The sequence below is a fragment of the Ictidomys tridecemlineatus genome, unplaced genomic scaffold (genome assembly GCF_052094955.1).
Source record: "Ictidomys tridecemlineatus isolate mIctTri1 unplaced genomic scaffold, mIctTri1.hap1 Scaffold_77, whole genome shotgun sequence".
Lineage (NCBI taxonomy): Eukaryota > Metazoa > Chordata > Mammalia > Rodentia > Sciuridae > Ictidomys > Ictidomys tridecemlineatus.
In genome coordinates this window covers 615578-622345 of record NW_027525652.1, presented here as the reverse complement: position 1 = coordinate 622345, position 6768 = coordinate 615578, and the positions used below count along the sequence as shown (strand labels likewise).

The 6768-nt window shown below is 40.7% G+C and overlaps 1 long non-coding RNA gene across 1 annotated transcript; it reads left to right on the top strand.

Annotated features, from left to right (window-relative positions):
* The first annotated feature begins 2709 nt into the window (after positions 1-2709).
* LOC144374608 (uncharacterized) lies at positions 2710-5911 on the top strand. The gene is made up of 3 exons (XR_013433966.1): positions 2710-3060; positions 3321-3587; positions 4152-5911. It is a non-coding gene; the product is annotated as an uncharacterized LOC144374608 (long non-coding RNA).
* Positions 5912-6768: the final 857 nt, after the last annotated feature.

The window sequence follows — 6768 nt, the reverse complement described above, 5'->3', positions numbered from 1 at the left end:
TTTTTAGAGTGAATGCTTTCATTTTTTCCCCATTTAGAATGATGTTGGCTTGGGTTTAGCATGGATAGTTTTTACAATGGTAAGCTATGTTCCGATTATCCCTATTTTTATCCTGTTTTGAGCACAAATGGATGCTGATTTTTGTCAAATGCTTTTTCTGCATGTACTCACAGAATCATATGATTCTAGTCTTTAGGTCTATTGAATTACATTTATTGATTTCCATCTGTTGAAAAAAACCATGCAGCACTAGAATTAACCACATTTGATCATGATGCAGTATCTTTTTAATATGTTTTGATATGCTACTTGCAATTATTTTATTAAGAATTTTTGCATCTATGTTCATCAGGTATATTGATCTGAAAGTTTCTTCCCTTGAAGTGTCTTTGTCTGGTTTTGGTATCAAGATGATATTAGATTCATAGAATGAGTTTGGAAGGTCCCTCTTCTTTCTTACTTCATGAAATAATTTGGTGTAAGTTCTTCTTTGAAGTTCTGGTATATTTTGGCTGAGAGCCTATCTGGTCCTAGGCTTTTCTTTGTTGATAGCATTTTGATGGTGTCTTCAATATCATTGTTTGAAATTGGTACATTCAAATTTTTTATGCCCTCCTGATTCAATTTAGTAGATCATATGTATCTAGAGATTTAAGACAGAAACTTTTGACAAACTGGTAAACTGTTTCCTTAAAGAAACTTCCTCCAATACCAGAGATCTTGAATAGCCTCCAGATCAATCATCCAGAAACATCTCTCCACATAATTGAAGAACTTGGCTTCCATTTTGGGAAGAGAAGGACCCTTTTGTACTTTCTTTCATTTCTGTTTTTTTGCTTTGGCAGAAGTGGGTCTTTGGTTTTTCAGGAGTTTTTCCCTGTGTTCTGGAGGATTCTTGACCTCTTGATCTAGGTGTCAGTGGTTTTTCATCTTCCCTGTTCTTATGTCATTGTTGTGCATTTTTAGCTGGAGAGTCACAAAGAGGTTTCCTCACTAGTGCTTTTATTTAGTTTCTTCATCAACAAAATCATCATCTTTAGTAGCAACAAGTTTTACTGCTTTCTGTTGAACCTTACTACTGCTTCTAGGGTCCAACTGCTTTTCACATTCACTAAAGAGCTTGACATCCTTCTATGCTTCTGACCTGGGATCTTCCTCCACAGTGTGCATAGACCAGGGACCACACTTCATATCAAGACCATACATGGTATAATTTTCAAGTCTCCAAGGGAAATTATTTACTGCACAGACATTTTTCAAAACTGCCACCATTGCCTTACTGGGACTGCCTTCATAATCCATTGCCTTTGTTTCAGCAAGGTGCAGTTCATTCTTTGCACCACCCATCAAAAGACCATTCTTAAAAATTACTTGTGTTCATTTTCATCATTATCCACCTGAAAGTGATCATCTTTGTCAGCCTCTATTTCTCAACCAAAAAGGTAATTCTGGGGCTCTAGGGCTCGTGTCTGTATTGACTGAATCTCTCATTGTGGGGTATTGAATGCAAATGGATCTCAGTCTTTAAGAAGACGGGTTTGAAAGGTTAGAGGTAATGGGACAGAGGAGAGTGAGGTTGGGAAAAAATACAGACATGGGAAGAAAGCAGATAGCAAAAGAGGCAGGGAAAAGAGAAGAAGCAGTATGTAGAAGGAAGAAACTCATATAACCTCCAGCAAGCTCTGCTTCCCCTACAGAGACTGGGTATTCACAGTGAATTTTGTTTTTTAACATCTGCATTTCTAATTTTTAGAATTCTATTAATAAGTAATTCTGTTTTGCATCACCTGCTAAACATGCCTTAAACAACCTTTTTCTTCATTGAGTTTCAATAGACTGGTCCTTAGTCCTCCAATGGTAGGTTTGGGGCATGCCCACACCCTAGAGGCTAATTTTGCGCATTTCTCTGAGACTTATTCTCAATAGAAAGTCTCCAGTATATTCCAGTAGCTATCTTCTTTTGCTACTTATGCTGCTAGTAGAATCTTGGAAGACTGTGAGTCATAAGTGTTAGCAAGAACTGGTTAGGGGTTGGGTTTGTAGCTCAATGGTAGAGCACCTGCCTTGCATGTGTGAGGTACTGGGTTTGATCCTCAGCACTACATAAATAAATAAAATAAAGGTTTCGTGTCCATCTAAACTAAAAATAAAATAAAAAATAAAAAAGAACTGGTTGGGAACAGAGAGAAGAGATTGGGGCTCCATGCTGGGCACAGATAAGTGGATACCTCTTCTAAAGAATGGGGAAAGGGTGTGGTTTGGCTAGAGAGGTTCCCTGGAATCTGATGTTCAGCTCATAGGGCACCAGCCTAGGACACCAGACTAGGTTCTGTGCTCCTGTGTGGCAGCTCCCTTCTGCTGCCATGTTCCTGTATCTACTCCATGATGATCTGCCTGAACACCAAGACCATGATGAATTGACCTGTGATCCCTGATGCCTCCTTTTTCTCTCTGTTGGAAATACTGACTGTTCAGCTAGGTTTTAAGTTTCAGGAGGACAGATACCATCTTGTATTTTTTGTAACCAAAAGTTAGTAGAGGTCACTGAAAGTGCTTTCAGATTTTCTCCTAGTAACACTGTGCCTGTGAGGGGTCCCTGATAGAACAAGAGCATCCTACAATCTCAGTTAAATGTGACACCAAAATAAGGATCTAGAAGATTAAGGGGGTCTAGGATAAAGAGTCCTCTATCTGCCAGCCTGGCCCTTCAGAGGGAGTCTGAGAGTCACAAAAGGATGGAAACTAATGGCCCTCTTCTCCCTGTCCTGAACCTCACATCCATATTTCTCTCACAGTTACCCACTCTCTTTGCCTCAACTTCACTGTCAAATCTCAGTCCAGACCTGGGGAGTCCTGGTGTGAAGTGCAGGGCTCAGTGGATAAGACTGCTTTCCTTCAGTATGACTGTGAGAGCAATAAGATCAAACCTTTGGGTCACCTGGGAAGGGAGGTGAATGCCACCAAAACATGGACACAATTGACCGAAATGCTGAGAGAACTGAGGCAAGATCTCAGGATGATCCTGCTTGACATGGACTTGGAAAAAAAATAAGACCATGGGTAAGTATGGAATGGGGTGAAGAGATAAAACAGGAGAGAGGAAGGGATGGAGTGTACATGTGGAGGAGGCTCTGGATGTATTTGTGTAAAAGAGATTAACATTGGCCCAGCCTTAGAGGGATGTGGGGCTTAATGGGCAAGAAAGGGCAAATCTGGAAGAAAAGAATAAAGGCCTCTAAATGTGCAGAGAAATGCTCAACTTATTGGGAGGTGATGAATCTATCAAGAGTGAAAGATGATAGTTTTGTTGTGTATTGCAGGTCATCTCACCCTGCAGGCCAAGATGTCTTGTCAGTTTGAAGGAAAAAATCACATTGGTTCATTCTGGAATTTCAGCATTGATGGACAGCCATCTCTCTACTTAAATGTGATGCACATGGAGTGGACAGTGATTAATCCTAGAGCCAGAGGGATCAAGGAGAAGTTGGAGAATGAGAAAGAACTGACAGAACGTTTAAGGAAGGTCTCCATGGGAGATTGCAATCAGTGGCTCGGGGAATTCTCAGAGCACTTGGAGGAAATGCCAGGTAGAGAGCTGAGTTACTATGAAACTCAGCAGGATGGGAAAGATGTGGGAATTCTCTTTAAAGGTCTGATGACTTCCCTGTGGGGTGTGAGCATGTGCATATAATGGAAAATTTGATGGGCTGAATGACTGACTTCTTCATCGGCTTCTTGACTGGACAATCAGTGATAGCCATGTGGATTTGTCACTAGCCTCCTTTCTCATCTCACCTCCCAAGGTCTCTTCTTTACAGAAGCCCCCATTGTCCATTAATCAATGATGCAGTCATTAATGGTCGGCCAACTAGTTCCCAGGTATATATATATATATATATTTCTGTAAACTTCCAGGCCTTCTCTTGTTACAACAAATTGGATGGACTTTTGCTGTCCCCTCCAGTTGTAATGTGAGCTGTATAAGGACATAGCACAACCTCTGTTCATCTCTGTAGCCCCAGGACCTGGTAGAATAATTGTCCCATGATGAGTCAGTATATATGAGTTGAATGCACTGTATGGGGAAAACAGGTGCTGAACAATGGATATTTTTAATTTTGACAGGGATTTTGCTCTTTTGTTTGTTTTAGCACCAACATCAACAGTCCCAGTTACCAGTGGGTCTCCACGTACCTCATCTGTTTCAGTGACCAGCTTAGGGATCATCATTGTCTTAATTTTAGTCGTCAGTCATCATCATCTTCATGCCCATCAAGTTGTATAGGAAATCAACAGACACCATGAAAGGTGAGGAATAGTCTGTCCTCTGGCCTTTGGGTGGTGCTGTCTCAGTCTGGTAGGGCCTTAGGACAGGTGTCCCACCAGTTTCACCCAAGCCCCTGGCCACTGATATCTCTCCACAGAAGTAATGCCCTTCCTTAGCCTTGAGCACTGCCCATTCCACAGTAGTGCTGGAATGACTGCTGCTGAGTAGAGGAGGCCACTGTAGGTAGCACAGCAGTGCAGTGAGAGGAGGGACACATAGGAGTCTCCTCCTGAGTGGGGCAGTGCCTCAGATCTGGAGAATCTGGTGGGTGTTGGCTCCAGATCTTTGGTTGAGGAGTTATTTGCTCTCTGGGAAAATATAACACAGGTTAATAGTTTTCCTTAATGTGTAGAAGCTGTTCCATAATCTACTATGTCTTCTGTGGACCATGGGAAGGCAACATCATCAGACCACCCTTGGTGGCAAGAAGTGTCCTTAGATGACTGTCTCTACTCTGCCACTCTTTCCAACAAACTTTCCTCCATTTGAGTGGAATTGGAAAGCCTGTACTCATTTTCCTTATTTATAGAGGAAGATGATTTAAAAGGATATTTATCTTGGTTTAATGAGGTTTATCTATGTATTCACACTTATTTTTGTATATAATTAAGTTACTGATGGACAGAAACCACAAGTCAACTCTGCTAACTCACTAGATATTATGACACAAATGATTAAGGCCATAGAGTGAAGTGACATGTGGATATATTAACATCTTGTTGTGACACCTGGCACAAAAGCTCTTAGCAACCTTCATTGCAACCCAGAGGAACAAGGCATGTTCTGTCCAAGAAAGATTGGATCTGAAGCCCTGGAGGTGGGCAGGAGGCTCTTTCAGATATTCTTTCCTTAAGGGCTCTGCCGCAGCCTTGGGGATAAGGGCTGCTCCCCAGACACATCATCTATGAATCTTTAGAGCTGTTTCCCTCTCAATAGATAATCACTGTTAGAATTAATAATTCCTCATACTAAACATTGCCTCTATAAGTTACTTTAGTTTTAGTTTCACAATTGGACCTAGAGTGACACCACTGCTCTCCAAATCATTATTCTGTATTATTTTGGCATGGCCAGTGAGTAACTCACCACACAAATGCCCCTTCCCAATGCATACTTCTCAGTCTTCTCTAAAACTACCAGTGAAGTTCCCAGTGACTGAATACGCTGAAGCAGAAGGATCACAAGTTCAAAACCAACCTCAGAAACTTTTTTTTTTTAATGGCATCTTTTTTTTCTTATAATATTTTTGTTTTGTTTTAGTTATTTATTTTTAGTATTTTTATTTGCTCTTTTTAATTATACATGATAGTAGAACGTATTTTGACATATCATACATACATGGAGTATAACTTCCCATTGTTGCGGTTTTTACATGATGTGGAGTTACACTGTTCATGTATTTATATATGAACATAGGAAAGTTATGTCTGATTCATACTGTTTTTCCTTCTCCCACCCCCCTCTGTTTCCCCATTTACCTTTGTCTAATCCCGAGAACCTCCCCTTATTGTGAGTCAGCCTGCAGCCTCAGTAGCTTAGTGAGGCTAAGCAAGTTCGGAAGACTGTATCAAAAATAAATAAATTTCAAAACACTGGCAGTATAGCTCCGTGGTACTGTGCCTTTGGATTCAGTTTCCAATATCAAAAATTTCTATTTCTTAATAAAAAGTAAAATTGTATAAGTAAATATTACCTAATATTTTCAAAAGATTAGTCTACCATTCATGTCAGTATGAAACACATGAGATCATCTGAACAGGTAAATGTTGTTGCCCCTGTACACCCAACATAGGAAGCCTATTTAAGAGCTGGAGGAGCACACTTGTTTCCTCTTGGAGTTCTCACAATTTGTCTTGAAAACTGGTTCAAGAATCTTTTACAAAAAATTATATTTTCCAAGTCTCATAACAAGAAGACTTAGGTAGTCCTTCTAGAACTCTCCTCTAAACCAGCACTTCTCAACTACAGATGATTTTGTCCATCAGTGGAACATTTGGCACTTTCTGGAGGCAAATTAGGCTATTACAACTGGGTAGAGGGTGTGAACTATCTGGCCCAAATGGCAGTAATTATCAGGCTAAGAAATCTCTCAGAATTTGGACTGGCCTGTGCCCATTGCCCATAACACATTACCACACGTCGCTCACATCCTCCTTGGGTGAGGAAGTGGGTACCCATCAGAGGGATGGACTGCTGTGAAATAAAAGCAAAAGGCAAGAATTATATATTTTCAAAGCAATGTCATGACCTGTTTAGCTGACCAGAGGGGTCTGACTTCTAACAAAGAAAAAGCCCATGCTTGCTTATTTATAGTGGTACAGAACAAAGGGGATAGATAGAGATTTCCTTGGGGCAGGAAGGTGGACAGGATGAGAGTGGAGACAAACAGGTTGTTTATCCTTGGCAGGTTATGCCTATTTCCAGTGGCTGTGTTTGAACAG